Raw genomic sequence first — 19,455 nt, 5'->3', positions numbered from 1 at the left:
GACCAATATCCATAGGGGTAGATTTTAAAAGGGTGCACATGCTACCTGGTGTACGCACATGTACGCCCGATTTTATAACATGCGTAAGATCTCATTCAGCAGATGCTGGGCAGACCGTGCCGGGCCTCTGCTGCGGCGTTCCCCCCACGAGGGAGATGCTGCCGGCTGCTTCCTGGACTCCTCCTCCCCAGGCGCGTGCACGTGACCCAACTACAGATTTAAAGGGGCCGCGGCGGGAAACCTCGGCCCGGCCCCCAACGATGACATCACTGGCTGGGGCTATTTAAGCCCACTTCCTGCTTCTGTTCCTTGCCTTGGCAACTGGTCAGCTCGTGTGAGTAGCTAGCTGCTTGTTCCTGTGTTCCAGTCTCCGTTCCAGTTCCTGTGTTCCTGCTTGTTCCTGCCTCCGTTCCCGTGTTCCAGCTTGTTCCTGTGTTCCTACTCCTGTGGTTCCGCTCCTCTTCCGGTTCTTGTCCTCGGTTGTCTCCTCGGCTCTGACCTCAGCTTGGTATCCTGACTCTCCTGTCTTCTGCCCGTCCTGACCTCTGGTGTGTTCCCTGGTTCCTGCTTGTCTTCAGCTTGCCCTGACTTCTGGCCTGGTTTACTGTGCTGCACCGCTGCTGCCCGCCTCGACTCCTGGACCGTCTCTGTTCTCCTGGATCTCCACCAGCCTCGACTCGGACCACTTACTGGACTCTCACCGCCAGGAGACCTTCGCCAGGAGACCTTCGCCCTTTGGTGCCGGCCCCGGCACCAAAGGGCTCAACCTGCGGGGAACGAGGGCTGGTAAAGGTGAAGCTCCAGTCTGGTCTCCTGATCCTGCACCACCTCCCGGCTAAGAGTACCATCAGAGGGCCTCCCCTCGGTGGATCCATCTGCTCTCAAGCCGGCTCAAGCGTCCACAGTTGCAACAACTTTGCCTTTTATTTCGAGAATGAACACCCCTTGCACATCAGATCCCTACCCTTCAACCCATCCCTAAACACCTCTCTATCCCCACAAATAATCATCACACCACCAATATACACATATACAACTCCCCCCACAGCACTAAAACATACATACATCTCACCCCCCCCCCCCCCCCCACACACACACATCCCTAAGCTTTCTTTCTAATGTGAAGGCAGTAATATCTGATGTATCTCAACACTATTTACTTTATGGCTCAAGACTAGACTTTTCTGTTCCAATGATTTCATGCATTGGAAGCCCATATTTTGTATATGAAATAGCATCAACAAAAGTTAGTATTTGTAAAGCTTGTTTAAATCTCTCATGCTTTCAGGTTGAGATTCAGTCCAGTGTTTGGCTTGGGCCTCAGGGTTGCAGTTTTTTGCTTACAGTGCAGTGAATTAATGTCTTAATGTACCTCTCAGCATGTGAAGTGCATTAGGATACGTCTGAATGAGGGGAATTAGTTTTATGTAATTGTCAACCTTATCTGAGTACTGCAAATTGGATTGTTGGTAGATGAGTTTCCATATTTTTTTCCCTTTAAATTCTTTATTTTTAATGTACTTTTAATACTTTATTTTAGAAGGGTTTTGTATTTTTGTTATAAAATGATGTTTGTATTTGGTTACTTAAATTACTGTATTCAGCTCTTAGCCATTTTTGCTGATGTGGCAGTTACTACCCTTAGCTGAAGTCATGGAGATTATTAACTTTAACCAATAAGTGTTGCTTTTAATGCAACTGCAGCATTGCTCCCCACTTCGATGGCAGGGGGAAAAGGGGAATTGGTTTCAGACAACAACCAAGAGAGCCCCGACTTCTACTGTCTGGGGCACTGATACTCAGCCAAGGAAAAAAAGCACAGGATTGTTTCTATGGCCAAGTCCATAAGCAAAGCACATCAGACAGCACTGTCTGAAATTTTCAAGAAAGATCATCACCCAGTAAAAAATGTTACTAGCTGCAATTTTTATGGGTTACCATAAGGCTTGGGGATAACTGCACGGAGCGGCAATTACTATCCTTAAGAGAAACATGGGAGTAACTTGCATAAAGTGGCAGTTACTACCTTAAGAAGCTTGCTGGGCAGACTGGATGAACCATTTGGTACTTTTCTGCTATGATTTCTATGTTTCTATGTTTATGTATGTTTTCCGTTGTTGCACTGTATACAGAGTCTGACTTGTGGTTTCCAGTTCAATTTTTGCCTGCATGTTTCTATTTATACTTTATGGTTTCTTTTCTATATATTTGGTGAGGGTCTGTCTGTGTTCTGCATTTAGAGATTTATAGCAGTTTGGTTTGTTCTGTTTTCCTAATAGGAGGTGTTTTCATGTTTTAGGGCCTTACTTTTTAAGTGCTGGCAGTTAGTGCTGTTTTGGTATGAGAGGCTTATTATATTTTAATTGTAATTTACTCATAGCTTTCTGAGGGTCAAGCCCACATCCAATACGTGTTACAGTAGTCTTAATCTATACATGAATCATAAGAGAGAACAAATCTTTATTATCAATACTATTTACCAAATCACATAGAAAGTGTGTCATAAAACTCACTCATTCACACATTCACTCAATTAAAATCACAATTAGAGCAACGTGAAGTTGCCAACCAGATTTTACAAAAATGCAACTTGTACAAAATACAAATTCTTTCAAAAATACAACAAAACACATGTATTTTTACATCCTGTTCTTGGTACATCCTGATCTTGGTACATATAACCATAGTTTCCTTACTGTTATATACTCGGATATAATCAATGCATGTGTGCATCTATGTTTAAAGATATATAAAAGATTGAATTTATCTTCATCTGGTGCTTTTCACTGTAGGCTTCTTCCTTCATCAAAATTAGAGACAGTGCTTCATCTTTCACCACGGTACAACCCCTACAAGAGGCCCTTGTTTCTCTGTTATCAGCTTCATCAGGGGGATATTGACCATCTGGGAAAACAAACCATAGAGCCACACCTTAAGAACTTATAATACCGGGTGTATAAAAACACACTATCCAAACAATTTGAAAAAACGCTTACCAAACCCATGTTCAACAATTCACTTTCAATGGACCCTCCACGTTGTCCCGGAGTTTACCCGCTCCATAACATTCATTATTTACTTGATTTATATCACCGTCACAAACTGAGTCTCAAAACGTACTTAACTTGGCTGCTTCTCATACACATTCCCAGCAGAACCTATAATAAAAATGTATAGCTTCACTAACTTCAAAATTATGTGCCCTGCTATCACCATAGTACAATCAATACTCCTACAGAACCCAAAAAAGGCATATCTGGCTACTGCACCAGCAGTCAATGCAGCAACAGTTTTTATTCTACAGCACTTCCAAACTTGAAACCTGGACCAAGAGGACCGCACTTCTGCACAAGATTGTCAGTAAGTTTGCTTTCCATTACTCTTTTAAGCAAGTTCTAATACTGCTGCCGCCCAATGCTCACAAGCGGCGTCCGGGTCTTTTTTTGGCTGATTATGATACTGAGTGCAGCAGGTCATTATTTTAGCATTAGTAGGAGATTGAAAATGAAAGAGTAGTATGGATTAGATTATTTGCATATAGTGAGTTATAGCTTTGTAGAGGTGAGGCGCCAGCATATAGGAAACAAATACAGCTTGAATGGGTTTGTGAAGAATGGGATGAGTGTGAGTTTTAGTTCTGTATGACTAGTGTTGATATAGCAGTATGGCTGTTTGTATTTGAAATGGAGCTTTGACATATTGAGATAAAGCTGATGGCTCCCTGAGCTATTTGAGATGGCGTGGAGTTGGTTTTACGTTTCCGCACAGCAGCATGTTTTTGTTACGTACCCCCACGAGGTATTTGGACGCTTTCATGTCCATACTTGATGGTATGTCGTGGCGTGTTTTTGGGCGTGCTTCAGTTTGTGATGGTGATATAAATCAAGTAAATAAAGAATGTTATGGACTCTGAGACAACGTGGAGGGTCCATTGAAAGTGAATTGTTGAACACGGGTTTGGTAAGCGTTTTTTCAAATTGTTTGGATAGTGTGTCTTTATACACCCGGTATTATAAGTTCTTAAGGTGTGGCTCTATGGTTTGTTTTCCCAGATGGTCAATATCCCCCTGATGAAGCTGGTAACAGAGAAACAAGGACCTCTTGTAGGGGTTGTACTGTGGTGAAAGATGAAGCACTGTCTCTAATTTTGATGAAGGAAGAAGCCTACAGTGAAAAGCACTAGATGAAGATAAATTCAATCTTTTATATATCTTTAAACATAGATGCACACATGTATTGATTATATCAGAGTATATAACAGTAAGGAAACTATGGTTATATGTACCAAGAATAGGGAAGACTAGTGAATAGTCAGATAATTGTTCCATTGGGTTAAATCATTTATAGAGTTGTAAGTGGTGCTGTGTAACCACAGGATGTAAAAATACATGTGTTTCGTTGTATTTTTTAAAGAATTTGTATTTTGTACAAGTTGCATTTTTGTAAAATCTGGTTGGCAATTTCACGTTGCTCTAATTGTGATTTTAATTGAGTGAATGTGTGAATGAGTGAATGAGTTTTATGACACACTTTCTATGTGATTTGGTAAATAGTGCTGGTGTTTGAGGTAGTTGTGGGTGGATCCTTGGGCCGGCTTTTACGATCTGGGGAAACAAATATTGGGGTAACTTGCTGATGCGGTGGTTACTACCCTTAACCAATAAGCCTTGATACTGTTGATGCAATTCAAACATTGCTTTCTGCTTCAACGGCAAGGCATAATGGAGAATTGGATTCAATCAGCAACCAACAAGGGCCTTGACTTTTACGGTGTGGGAAATTGATAAGCATAGGGTAACCTACAAGGCACAGCAGATATTACCATAAGCTTACTGGATAGACTGGATGGAACATTTGGTCCTTTTCTGCCGTCATTCTATGTTTCTATATATAGCTTTTGTATTGTAGCTATTTTGAAAGACACATCCTAGAGCATCCCCCATTCAGTAGAGACAGAACTATTTTGAGCATGCCCAGTAACATCACTTTTCTAAGGCAGGGGTCTCCAAATTACAGCCTTCAAACCTGATCTAGCCCATGGAACTCATTTTTTTGGTCCACTTTACTTTTTCCTTGTCATAGCCAAATATGGCCTGCAGAGAGAGGATTTTTTTCATATGCACAGCGGCAGCAATGACACAGACTGATGGGGTTCCCCAGACCCCATCAGCAGAAAAGGATCCATCCAGACCACTTCTTCACAGAGCCACTGGCAGGGAAGCCAGGCCCCACCAGTGGAAGAGGAGTCATTCAGACACCCTTGCAGAAAGGTGCTGATGGGGAGACCAGGGCCCACCAGTGAAAGAGAAGTTTGAGTCCACAACCCTGCACAGAGCTGTTGACAAGGAGGCCAGGCCTCACCAGCAGAAGAGGAGCCATCTGTACCTGTGCCCCTCCACAGAACTGCTGGTGAAGAGTCCAGATCCTCCCAGCAGAAGACAAGCAGAATCCAAGATGGAGTAAGAAGGAGGATGGGGGTGATGGTAAGAGAGGGAAGGAAGCAAAGTGATGAAGATGAAAGCAGAGAGAAGGCTAGGGAGGGGAGTTATGAAAGAGAGTAAGGAGGAGATTAGAGGGGAAGGGTGAGTGAAGGAAATGAAAGTGGAGCGGAAAAGAGGAGTGAGAGTAGGAAGGAGAGTCAAAGGGAAGAGAAAGGAGGGGTGGAGTGAGAGGGGAGGGGATGGCAGAAGGGAGGGGAGAGGGTTAGAGGAAAAGGAGCAGAATGAATCAGAGGGAGGAAGTGTGCCACATGCAGACCCTGCCCTCCTTCACACCCACACCTGAAGAGAGGAGCAGGGAGCAGGATTGCCAACTTCTGAGAAATATAGAAATATTATTATTGACACTCTTACAATCTATCTTACCCCTGGGAACCCTGATTCTTTCCTTTCCTAGCATTTCAAATAATTGAAAGGGCCAGACATGTTTCTACCATCCCATCCCCCACCCCCAGTTCTTCTTTGTGATTTGAAATGCTCTGTGTGGACCTTTCCTTCAAATGTTTGGGGGATCCCTCTTCTAAGGGAACAGTTTTATTTTTCTGTCACTAGGAGGCAACAGTTCATCCCTTAACACCTTCTCCAACACACTTATATATTTACCCATCTTTCAGGAGCAGGGAAGTGTCACGGGGAGGATAGCAGCCTATCTTGTTCTGCCATTTTGCCAATCCTCTCCAGAATGATAGCTTTGCCACTTTGAACCTCACATCACATGCACATACAGTTTAAAGAAAAGGCCTCTCCTCCTTCTGCCACTTCCCTAATGCTGGAGGTAGTGAGAGGGAGGGTTGTAGATGTACTGGATGGGTAGATTTGTTTCTTTGTGTGGGATCAAACACTTTGCGAAGGGTGTGTGGCACAGAAGCCCTGCATGGGATGCTTTTTCACCCCATGTTGGGTCGCCCATAGTCCATACTTAACCTAGCCTACTTCCCTGGCCCAGTTAATACAGGCTGCAGGAGGTAATGAAGCCATTTTAATGCAGCAATGTTCTGCACCTCATTAAGAGGTGCAGAACATTGCTGCATTAAGAGGTGTTTAGTTCATTGCATGTTAAAAAGCAGTTTGATGCATAAGAATCAGGAGATGCACATTATAACACCTGTTAATACACAGATCCCAAATAGGGCCAGTACTTCCATCAGGCAAACTAAGCAGTTGCCTAGAGCACCATAATTTGGGGGGGGGGGGGGGGGGGGGGATCCTGCCAGCACAAGACCCAAAGGGGTGCTATGCTAGAGCCAATGCCAAAAAACAAAACAAAAAAAGGAATGCTGGGCTAAAGCCACTGCCACATATAGGAGGGCGCGTTGTGCTAGAGCTGCTACCAATAGGTAAACTGGAGGTGGGGGTGCATGACCAAAGGTTTGCCTAGGGCACCAAATACTCTTGCACCAGCCCTGATCCCAGACTTTGTATATACACACCAGGTCCTGGAAGGGGCCATTCTCTGTGACTCTTGGCTGAGGTCTCTTATTGCAATGTCTGGATGAGGTGGGTAAGGTTAAAAATGCAAAAACCCTGGGTAGTTTCAAATGAAGGCTCATGATGCTGTAATCCAAAGGAGCAGGAGAAAACTGGCGGACTAAAACCAAACTAGTCTCATTTATCTAACCAATCAGTTACTGCCTTGCTTTCAGAAATGTAACACCACTTAACTGGTTCAGCTGCATCCTCAAGTACAGTTTAATAACATAAATATTGATAGAAGTTCCATAACAATAGAAACCGGCAGTATAAATAAATATAATAAACATATATGAAGACCTTCCAACAGAAAATATTACTTCTTATGGTGTGTGCTTTCTATCCCATTTTGTTGCTTGTAGGCTGTTTGTCCCCTTTGCTATTCTTCCTGTCTGAAGTTGGGATGATCCATCAACTCTCTTCAGTCGTTGGGGTATTCTGTTTCTGCAGCATGAGTTTTGATATTCTCCAGTACATTCCTTTCACAGAATCAGTTCAGCTTTGCTCAGTTTTTACAATTCTGCCGCCAATATGTGTTGCTAAGAAGCAGTGTTAGACATCCCTGAAGAGAAAGTTTTATTGCATCCCACTCTTTTACAAAAGAAACTTGTTAGTTCAGTCACTTTGCCTTCCCTGAGTCCTTCTGTTGTGTGCCATCTCGCCATTCTTGCTTACAGCCATTTATCTTATTTTGCTTTGATAGGAGGGAGCCCATGAGTTGGGCAAGCAATGCTATTAGAACTTTGTTTTCCATGCTGAGCCAGTGATTGTGCAAAGAAGAAAACTGAATTTCAAGCAGTTTGGACTCAGGAAAAGTAGAAAAAACTGGCAAGGAAGGCGAAGGCATTTTTATTAAACATGTTCTGTGAAAATAAAGGGCAATCAACAAATAAAGTAGTAGATGATACTTTTTTTTTATTGACTGACTTAACACATTTGTTGATTAGTTCCCAAAATCTAGTCAATAAATGTATTAAGTTAGTTCAATAAAAAGGTATTTTTAAAATGACCTTTATTTCCATGCACTCATGGGTCTAACAGCGATGGTACTTGCTTATCCAGTGAGGAGCTTGAAAAAGGAGTGACCTTGTACTATGACACATGATACACATAGGACTTAATTTGTGGGGGAACGGCCAGGAATACAATTCCTGCCCTTCTTTTCAGGTTTAAAAGGCAGAGTAGCAAGGGTGTGCTTCTCCCCCCCCCCACCCCCAAGCAGCCTACAGGGAAAAGAGCGAGAGGAAGTGAGCCTGGAGCTCACAGAGAACATCCACTCTGCTCCCTAATCCAGCCCCTCCCTTCTTGTTCCCCCTCCCCCCACCACACCTCTCATATTGCAGGGAACATAAGGGGAAGGACTAATGCTGAAGCAGACACTGTAGAGCAATGAACAGACAGAAAACGGGTTTGAATTAGCACAATTTGAAACTTGTGAGCCGGCGTACCAATTGACAAAGCTGCAACTCTGGCCTTGATGAATGACACTACTGCTCACAATTTTCAGACTTGTGCTAATTCAACTCCTTTTTGAGTCCATTATCGAGGGCTTAATTTCTGGCAGAAAGGCGTTCTGACATCTTTTTTTCTGGGATCTGAGAAACTGGAGCAGAGCTAGCAGTGTATATCAATTCTGCCTCCCCTGAGGAAACAGAACAGAGGCAGTAGTTGTATGGAACATTTATGGACCCTCCAGCCCCTGGAGGAATAAAAGAAAAACAGGGAGTGTTGAAGCTGCTTATCCTGAGACAAGGGCAGGTACATGGCTTTGGTTTTTATGCAATTTCCCAGCAAAATTTAGAAATTTGTGAGGGACAACAGCTAAGGTAAAAAATAAAAAACAAAAGATGTGGGGGTCAATGCCTGTCAGCCCCACTGCTTTGCCACTCCTGGGTGTTTTGGCTTCTTGCTTATCACGCCATCATTCCAGGCCCTGCTGCCTCTGCTGCTGGTGACCACACTGGTGACAGTGAAAGGGAAGGAGAGTGGGTAATGAGATATGGGAGGGCAAAACAGTGAGTGAAGAGATCAGAGAGGCTGTGGGTTATGTGGGAAAGAGTGAGTCAGGAAATCAAAGATGCTGCAGGGTGTAAGTGAGGGGGATCAGAGGGACTGAGATCTGCATGAGATGATCAGAGTTGGGGGCAGTCTGTGACTGAAGTGATTGGAGGGGAGTGGAGAAAGGATTGGGTGTGGTGGAGGATTGACAGAGAAGTGTGAATGAGAACATGTGGCATTGCTGCCTTCCTTCCATCTACAAGGAGGCAACGAGCAGGCTATGCTTTTGAATTCCAACTCCCACACCCTTGTACTAGGACAGTGGACAGTTTACACCAGTCTGCTCCTGCCTCCCAAAGTAGAGGTGAGCCAGTTGATTCAAGCTTGAAGAGGAAGCCAGTACTTTATCAGCCGAGGAGGCTGGAAAGGGTGATTTACAGGGAGAGGAAGGGATCAAAGGTCATCAGAGATGGAGATTAAAGGCTTTAGGACCACTGGCAAATTTATGAGGGGACTGGTGATCAGGATCACCAGGGCAGAAAGAAGGAGGGGTTAGAGAGAAGGAGCCCCATTCAATCTATCCACCTTCTCCTTACCCCAGTGATCCTGCATCCCCAACCCTCAGCTGTCTTTCACTTACCCGTGTTCATTGAGCATATTAGGAGTGTAATAAATGTGCTTGGGGGAGGTGAAAGAGAAAGAGAGTACATACCAGGCCATGGTTCCGGCCCTTTGTTCAGGTCACAACTGGCCTGGCACCACCCATCTCACCCTCTCCTATTCCATTTCCTTTTTGTCTACTGCTTAAGACTTGGATACACATAATATATAATTAGTACAATATATAAACCCACAAGCTATATATGAGATACATGATAGATAGATATCTATATCTACATCTATCTATATATCTATCTATGATATATGAAGAATTTCTGGTAGATCCAATTAGCGAGAGACAATTTAAGCCTTGATTCACTATGGTTTTTCGTCCATTCCTAGTCTATGGGAAGAAACTTGATGTCCACCTGGACAAAATGGTCAGACAGATGATGAAATGCTAAGAAAAATCAGGGAAGCTAACCAATTTGTCTTTTTGCGGATGACACTAAGATCTGCAACAGAGTGGACACGCCGGAAGGAGTGGAGAGATGAGATGGGATCTAAGGAAACTGGAAGAGTGGTCGAAGATATGGCAGCTGAGATTCAATGCCAAGAAGTGCAAAGTCATGCATATGGGGAGTGGAAATCCGAATGAACTGTATTCGATGGGGGGGGAAAGGCTGATGTGCACGGAGCAGGAGAGGGACCTTGGGGTGATAGTGTCTAATGATATGAAGTCTGCGAAACAATGCGACAAGGCGATAGCAAAAGCCAGAAGAATGCTGGGCTGCATAGAGAGAGGAATATCGAGTAAGAAAAGGGAAGTGATTATTCCCTTGTACAGGTCCTTGGTGAGGCCTCACCTGGAGTACTGTGTTCAGTTCTGGAGACCGTATCTACAAAAAGACAAAGACAAGATGGAAGCAGTACAGAGAAGGGCGACCAGGAAGGTGGAGGATCTTCATCGGATGACGTACGAGGAGAGATTGAAGAATCTAAATATGTACACCCTGGAGGAAAGGAGGAGCAGAGGAGATATGATACAGACTTTCAGATACTTGAAAGGTTTTAATGATCCAAAGGCAACGACAAACCTTTACCATAAGAAAAAAATCAGCAGAACCAGGGGTCACGATTTGAAGCTCCAGGGAGGAAGATTCAGAACCAATGTCAGGAAGTATTTCTTCATGGAGAGGGTGGTGGATGCCTGGAATGCCCTTCCGGAGGAAGTGGTGAAGACCAGAACTGTGAAGGACTTCAAAGGGGCGTGGGATAAACACTGTGGATCCATAAAGTCAAGAGGCCGCCAATGAAGAGTGGGTAACTCGCCAGAATGATGGCTACTGCCTGGACACAATACCCTTATTCAATAAACATACACATGGTTACTGTGACTCCAACATCAATCTAAGCTTCAACAGCAAGAGGAAATGTGGAAAAAAGGATTTGCACTCACAAAGCCGGGAGTAGCTGGCTTGTTACGGCGGTTACTACCCCAAACCAATTGTGCCTGATACTTCACTTTCGATGCACATCCAGCATAGCTCTCTGCTCCAACGGCAGGAGAGAAGAAAAACTGATACTTCACGCATATCCAGCATAGCTCTCTGCTTCAAAGGCAGGAGAGAAGAAAAACTGATACTTCACGCATATCCAGCATAGCTCTCTGCTTCAAAGGCAGGGGAAAAGAAAAACTGATACTTCACGCATATCCAGCATAGCTTCAACGGCAGGGGAGAAGAAAAAAGGATTCACACTCACAAAGCGGGGAGTAGCTGGCTTGTTACGGCGGTTACTACCCCAAACCAAATGTGCCTGATACTTCACTTTCGATGCATATCCAGCATAGCTCTCTGCTTCAACGGCAGGGGAGAAGAAAAACAACCAATAAGGGCTGTATAACATAGTCTGGGTTAAAACAAATAAGCATGGGTGTAGCTTGCTTATTGCGGCGGTTACTACCCCTATTACCCCTAACTAATCAAGCTAGATATTTCACTTGGATGCAGCTCCATCACTGCTCTCTACATTAATGGTGGGGGGGGGGAGGAAGGGAAATAGAACCAAGAGCTAAAAGAAACAGATAAGTATGAGAGAAAAAATGTGTGAAGCTTGCTGGGCAGACTGGATGGGCCGTTTGGTCTTCTTCTGCCGTCATTTCTATGTTTCTATGTTTCTATGTAATTTGGAAGTGTAATAATAATGGGAGATTTCAATTACCGTAAACAAAGGGGGAAACTGATCTTTAATTCAAAATATTGCCTATAGTGACGGTGTCATCAAGCCAGACATTGTGATTCAAACCCGAATCCAACCGGACTTCTAATCATTCACCATCACTTGAAGAACTCTTTAATTATTTTTATATGAAAACTATTTTTGTGTATTTTTCTTTTTCTTTAAAAATTAATCAAAAGGACTTCTATATTTCACTCCATTGATAACGTGAAGATAAGAAGTAGCTGGCATTCTCTCAATACAGCCTAAATCGTATCTCCTGGTACGTGCACAACAAAGTTTTTTTTAAAAAGGGGCAGGCCAGGGGTGGGGTATGGGCAGGGCAGGGGTCAGCCGGGACAGCAACATTAAGCACTGTCCCGGGGACGCGCACACCAGCAGCCAGCTGGCGCGAGCTACTTACTACTGCTCGAAGAGCAGGTAAGTATAGAAAAAAAAAACAACTTAGTAGAGGGGATTCAGAGGTCGGGGAGGAGAGGTGAAAAGGCAGGAAGGGTAGGTAGGTGGGGGGTGTAGGAAGTTCCCTCCCAGTCCACTCCTTTATTGGAGCGGAATGGGATGGAACTGGGGAAAGGCCCAGTTTGTTGCCCTAAGTATTTTTTAAAATGATGCGCCCCCCTCCCCTTTGAGTGCGTGAGTCGGCACTTGTGCCCACCAATATAAAATCAGTCGCACGTGTGCGCGCAGGTAGCCGGTTTTATAACATACGCACGTAGGCACACAATGTTATAAAATCGGCGCGTCCGTGTGCGTGCGTCAGGTACCGCGCGCAGACACCTGCATGCCGTTTTAAAAATCTACCTTTTAATGAATAAGAATATCCCAAATCTCCCAAACACCAATAAAATATTTCAAAACATCTGATGACCCAAAAAATCCAATAATTAAAAAATCTTCTATTTCCCCCCCAAAACTTTAATATTTCAAAAGAGCAGAAACATCAAATTACACCCAATAATTAAAACTAATAAGAATTTAAAAATCTCCTGCTGTCCATACTGGGATCTTTTGATTTCCAGTCACTCTGAGATCATCATGGATTGGGGGAGGTAGGGCCTCTCAGCCACACGCACAATAACACATTTATTCTCTTACACAATCTTTCTCTCACATATACAGGCTCCTTCTTCCTCATAGATACATTATGTATGTGTGTGTTGTGTGTGTGTGTGTGAACCTGTAAGAGCTTATATGTGACACATAGGCTCTCACAGGCACACAGACATACACAAACACACAGGCTCTCACAGACATATTCACAGGCACATAGGCTCTCATACAGACACACACACACACACACACACACACACACACACATAGGTTCTCATACAGACAGACACACACATACATAGGGGTAGATTTTAAAAGGTGCGCGCGGGTATACATGTGCGCGCTATACCCGATGCGCACACATGTATGCCCGATTTTATAACTTGTGTGCGCAGATGCACTCAAGTTATAAAATCAGGGGTCGGCGTGCGCAAGGGGGTACACAATTGTGCATCTTGTGTGTGCCGAGCCGCGCTGCCTTCCCCCGTTCCTTTCCCCCTAACCTAACCTTCCCACCTCTTCCCCTAATTTCCCCCCCCCCCCCCCCCGAGCCCTACTCCAACCCCCCCCCCCCCCCCCCGACCTTTGTCAAACCTTTTGCACCTGCCTGGAGGCAGGTGCAGGTTGCACGCGCCGGCAGCCTGCCGGCATGCGATCCTCCAACACAGCAGCAATGGCCGCTGTGTCGGATGCCTCTGGCCCCGCCCCTGCCCCCTCCCTGCCCCTTTAGTGAAGCCCCAGGACTTAGACGCGTCCCAGGGCTTTACGCGCGTCACCGGGCCTTTATAAAATAGGCCCAGCGCGCATACCCCCCCCCCACGCGTGTAAATCCTTTGAAAGTCCGGCCCATAGGCTCTCACACACACACATATGAGCTCACAGAGACACATACACATACACACATAGGTTCTCACACAGAAACAAACACATAGGCATTCATACAGACACACACATAGGTTCTCACACACACATATGTGCTCATACTGTTATTGTTTGTAAGGTTTTGGGTAGACCCTTGGACACTGTGGCTGCTGACCATGCCCACAGGGGGAAGTCCCGTGAGGGCCACAGGTCAGGCTCAGCTTAGGACACACAATACAGATAGATCTTTTATTAACAGTATTGAGGAGCCACCGGAGGTGGCAGTAGTGAGCAGAGATGAAGCCCGGCTGGGCTTGTAGTCCCTCAGGGCTCTGGAACAGCGATCCCACAATGGCTGTGACAACGGTTTCTCTCGGTAGGAAACACCGGAGCTGGAGTAGAGGCAGGCCCTCGAGGAGCGAGTACCTGGTTCCAGGGAATAGCTCTGAGAGAAGTAGATGGTAACTCACTGATGGTGAAGGCAGCGGTATCTTCCATGCAGAAGTGAAGTTCAGGCAGCGAGTCCTGGAACATGGGTCCTCGAGGAACGAGTACCGGTTCCAGACAGCGACCTGAAAGAGAAGAGAGAGGCCCCAGAGGAGCGGGTAGCCCAAATAGAGTAAGTCCAATAATGGAGAAGCAGAGTAGCTAGGTACGGAGAGTGAATCCCATCCGTACGGAGTTCCAGTACGAATACCTATACCTTGCTAACTCGACTAACTAGCAGTAGCATAGGCTTTTTATATCCGGGATGCGTGACATCATCACAGGGGGACGCCCCTGAGGTTCGCACCAAAGAAAGTATATGAAGCAGGGCCGCGCAGCGCTAGTGCCCTAAAGCAACTGGACAGCATGGCGGGAGGCAGCGCACAAGCCGGACTGGGGACGCCGGAGAGGACGGCAGGCAGACGCCGCGGCAGCCAAACGTCCGTCAACCGCAGGAGGAGTCGCCAGAGAGGTAAGGAGGGCGGAGTGGAGACGGGCAGCGACAGTTGTAACAGTACCCCCCTTCAAAGGGCGGTCTCCTCCGCGGGTACCAGGTTTAGGTTTTGAAGGATGCACGAGATGAAATTGACGGAGCATCTCTTTATCAAGGATGTTAGCCTGAGGCTCCCAAGAGTTTTCTTCGGGGCCGAAACCCTCCCAAGAAAGGAGGTATTCAAGTGTTTTGCCTCAACTTCGGACATCAAGAATCTCTTCGACCTTGAATTCTAGGTCATCTTCTGCGTTGATGGCATGTGGTTCCTGAGTCTTGGAAGAGAATTCACTGAGTATGAGAGGTTTCAAAAGTGAAACGTGAAAAGCGTTGTGGATGTTTAGTCTGGGTGGTAACTTCAGGCCGTATGTGATGTTGCCAAGACGTCGGAGGATTGGAAATGGTCCAACGTAGCGAGGAGTGAACCGCGTGGAAGGTAACTTCAGTCTGAGATGTTTGGTAGATAACCAGACTTTGTCTCCGGGTTTAAAGACAGGTGCTTGAGAATGGTGAGCGTCATAAAACTTCTTAGCTCGGTCACTCGCTTTAACTAGCATGTCTTTCATCTGAGTCCACAGGTTATGGATTTCATCAGCAGTAGATTGAGCTGCTGGGGACATCACTGAGAGCTTCAGTGGAAGTGGAGGTGTTGGAGAGCATCCTTATACCACTTCAAAAGGTGTTGATCCAGTTGCTGTTGCTGGATGAGAGTTGATGGTGAATTCAGCCCAAGGTAACAGTTCAGCCCAGCTATTCTGACGGCAACTCATGTAGGCTCGAATGAACTGCTTTAAGGTTCTATTCATCCGTTCTGTTTGGCCATTTGATTGCGGATGATAGGCTGAAGTGAGTTCTAGAGAGATGTCGAATAGCTTGCACAAGGCCCTCCAGAATTTTGCCGTGAATTGAGATCCTCGGTCTGAGACAATGTGTCTTGGTAAGATGTGAAGGTGAAAAATGTGCGATATGAAGAGCTTTGCAAGCTCCAAAGCTGAAGGTAAGCCAGGCAGCACCACGAAATGGGCCATCTTGCTGAAGCGATCAACTGTTACCCAGATGGTATTCATTCCTCCAGAAAGGGGTAAATCAACTACAAAATCAGTAGCGATGTATGACCAAGGCTGTTCCAGAACCGGCTGTGGCTGCAGCAAACCCCATGGTTGACCAGAAGCAGGTTTGTGTTTGGCATAGTTGTTACAGGATGCCACGAAGGATAGAGTATCCTTCTTGATAGTAGGCCACCAATAAAACTTCTGGATCTTGAGCAGAGTACGGCGTTGACCAGGATGGCCAGCCAGCTTGGAATCGTGTGCCCAAAAGAGCATTTTCTTCCTGAGGTGTTTAGGCACGATGGTCTTACCAGCGGGCACAGAATGTGTAGTAGCCAAGATGACTTTCTTTGGGTCAATTATGTGCTGAGGTTCTTCAGGCACATCCTCCGAGAGAAAGGAGCGTGACATGGCATCAGCTCTGGTATTCTTGTCTCCCGGGCAATATTTAAGCACAAAGTCGAAACGATTAAAGAATAAGGACCATCTAGCTTGTCTGTGGTTAAGACGTTGCGCATGGCGGAGATACTCTAGATTTTTGTGGTCCATGAATACGGTTATTTGATGTTGAGCGCCTTCGAGCCAAGGCCGCCATTCCTCGAATGCAAGCTTTATTGCCAAGAGCTCTTTATTGCCGATCCCCTAGTTCTTCTCTGCCGGGGAGAAACGTCATGAGAAGAAAGAGCAGAGACATAAGGCTTTAGAGTCTCCAGTCTGGCAAATAACAGTGCGGTAATCAGTGGCAAGAAAAAAGAGCCGCTGAAAATAGTCAGCAGTATATGATTTCAAGATTGCTGAGACAATTAATATATTCTCTTTTAGAAGATTTTGCAACCTTGCAACTTTGATACAGTTTGTTGCACTTGGATATAATCAACACCAATGTTTTGGGAATCATAAAATTATTCTATTGAGAAGAGTTAGAAGTGTCTTTACAAAAAAGAAAAAAAGAGAGACATATCATAGACCTGTGATTGAACTTACTGGTTACAAAATCTTTGGTCAACAGACCTGCTTTTTGCCAGTTCTGAGGTCTTTGTCTCTTATAGAAATAATTATTCTTTGGGATTTCCTTCATAAAATAAATTCAATAAAGTTTGTGTTTTAACAGATTGTTTAATCCAGGATAACTTATGCAGTCCTTGCAGTTAGTTATTTAGTAGAAAATAAATTGGATGCTAGCTGGTTCCCTTTCTTTTGTTCATCTAATAGTGGCCAATCCAGGATATAAGTACCTGGCAAATGCCCAAACAGTAAATAAATCCCATGCTACTAATGCCAGTAATAAGTAGTGGCTATTTCCTAAGTCAATTTGATTAATAGCAATTTATGGACTTCTCCAGGAACTTGTCCAAACCTTTTTTAAACCCAACTATGCTGACTGCCTTAGCCACATCCTCTAGCAATGAATTCCAGAGCTTAATTGTGCATTGAGTGAAAAAGAATTTTCTACAATTTGTTTTAAATGTGCTACTTGCTAACTTCATGGAATGCCCCATAGTCCATTTTTATCTGAAACAAATAATCAATTCACATTTGCCCTTTCTAGTCATCTCAAGATTTTATAGACCTCTATCATATCCTCCCTCAGCCATCTTTTATCTAAGCTGAACAGCCTTAATCTCTTTAGCCTTTCCTCATAGGGAAGCCGTTCCATCCCCTTTATCATTTTGGTTGCCCTTCTCTAGTGCAATTGTATTTTTTTTTAGTTGCAGCAACCAGAATTGCACACAGTACTCACCATGGAGCATTCCAGAGGTGCTATGACATTCTCCATTTTATCCACTGCTCCTCCCACTGGATAATGCTAGCAATGCACGTAGGCATTTTTGAGAGCCAGCTGTGCTGATTTAATGCATTACAACCAGCCCATAAAGTTTAAAATGTTTGCTCATTGTGCTATATTGTTTAAGAATATCTGCCGGAGATAGACTCTGGACAGCTCCAGAGTTTCAGCTCTAGATTCTGCATCTTTAAACTTCAAATACAGTTTCAATCCAGAGGTAATTAACCATTACTATTCACGTGAGAAAGGAAATCTGGAAATGGCACATAATGTACTAACTAGCTACTCCAGAAGACATTAATGGCTAAAAATGATTGATAGAGAAAGCAAAACATACAGTATTGTTTCTGAATATTTAAATTCCTCACCCTCATCTCCCCTTATCCTAAATGCTATAATTAAAAAAACAAAACAAAAACAAACTTGATTTTTGGTCAAATCATTTTCTCTTTGTTAACAACTAGCTGTTTCAATAATGAGTTTCTGTCAGTCATTAATGACCAAGAACCCTTCCCCCACCCACTTTCTGTTAATTGTTATTGCCTTGATGCTGAACTGTATAACCTTTAGGAGAATCACATGACTTACAAAGTTTGTCAGTCCTTGGAGCCAAAAGCGTGACATTGATCAATGCAGGGAAAGAAATTCCCTAGATGGAAAATTCCAGAGAACACAATACTTTTATCTAAGGGAATCTGGTGCAGCTGGCCTGACTTGCAAACTGCTGCCATTTAAAGGAAAAGCAGCTGGTCACTAGTGACCAATGATTTATTGCAAAATCAGAGTCTCGGTCTGGTCACTGGCAGCATCATACTAGCAAGTGTATTTGTGCAGCACCAGCACAGACCTTGGATAAATCTTAGGACACTTATGTTTGCCTGGGGAAACACTTCCAAATACCATGCTGATGTATCCTCAGTTGTTCTGTGGCCAGAAAGATAGTATTGGCACATAAAGATATATGACAAAGAAATAGACAAGCATGCAAGAGCGCCAGTCCCACTGAAGAAGGTTTGTGGCATTCCAGACCCTTGATAAATGGAACCCACTGCATTAAGTTAGGCTTTTATCTGCCTTTCCAGGTGCCTGTAATTTGCTCCTATTTCTTACCTACAATAATGATTGATTGAAGCAATCCACTGTAAGCTATTTCTGTTGGTATCTTGTTTGGTTAATTTCTTTTTCCCTCTTACTACTCCTCCAGTCTTTCATCTCCTGGAATTTAGGCTTCAGATTACAGCTTCTTGCAACTGTTTGTTGTGATCAGTAAGTGCTCAATTAATATCAGGCTTTTATGCAGAAGAGAAATATGTTCACACCAGCCACAACCCAAACATTCGCAAGGGTGATAGGAGACCAGCTGCACCCTGCTTATTATATCTGCAAGAATGAAATAAGGAATATTTAACCAATAGGTGTAAAACAGCCCTATTCCCAGTTTATATGCAGTAGTAACATAAACCTTGGCATCAAGATGGAATATTGTGCATCAAATCAGTTGCTTAAGAATTTAATTTTTTGTAGATATTTAACATGCACAGAGGTGTGTATTATTACATTTTTTTCTTGGACATGCTCAGTGAAACCAGAGCCATCGCACTACTCACTTCTGGAGCACAGAGGGACACATGCATCTTCCTCTAACTCCAGTCAATTCAGCCATAGAAGAGGACTCCCTGTTGGCATGAGAATCTTTTCCATCATTAGGGTGTCACATGGAAAGTACTTTCCTTCTCCACAGTCAAACAAGACCCCTTGTGCGTACAAATCACACTTCCAGCATGGTAGAACATGTCTGTCTTCTGGCTAAGATGGACTTCAATGACTTGCCTATACTTAATGTGACCACTTGACTGCGGGTCATACAGAGAATGCTAAAGATCAATGTACCCAAACTCAGGGTTTAGAAACATTTATAGTCAAAAG

At 44.2% G+C, this 19,455-nt stretch overlaps 1 long non-coding RNA gene across 1 annotated transcript; it reads right to left on the bottom strand.

Moving 5' to 3' along the window:
• Window positions 1–2,483: 2,483 nt before the first annotated feature.
• LOC115088550 lies at window positions 2,484–18,902 on the bottom strand. Its single transcript, XR_003855802.1, has 3 exons — window positions 18,640–18,902; window positions 2,997–3,158; window positions 2,484–2,904 (listed from the first exon to the last, which is right to left on the bottom strand). It is a non-coding gene; the product is annotated as an uncharacterized LOC115088550 (long non-coding RNA).
• Between the last annotated feature and the right edge of the window lie 553 nt (window positions 18,903–19,455).

This window comes from Rhinatrema bivittatum, chromosome 3 (assembly GCF_901001135.1).
Source record: "Rhinatrema bivittatum chromosome 3, aRhiBiv1.1, whole genome shotgun sequence".
NCBI classification, from domain to species: Eukaryota; Metazoa; Chordata; class Amphibia; order Gymnophiona; family Rhinatrematidae; genus Rhinatrema; species Rhinatrema bivittatum.
Note: the sequence above shows the minus strand (reverse complement) of the source record. Positions and strands in the feature narration are given on the sequence as shown.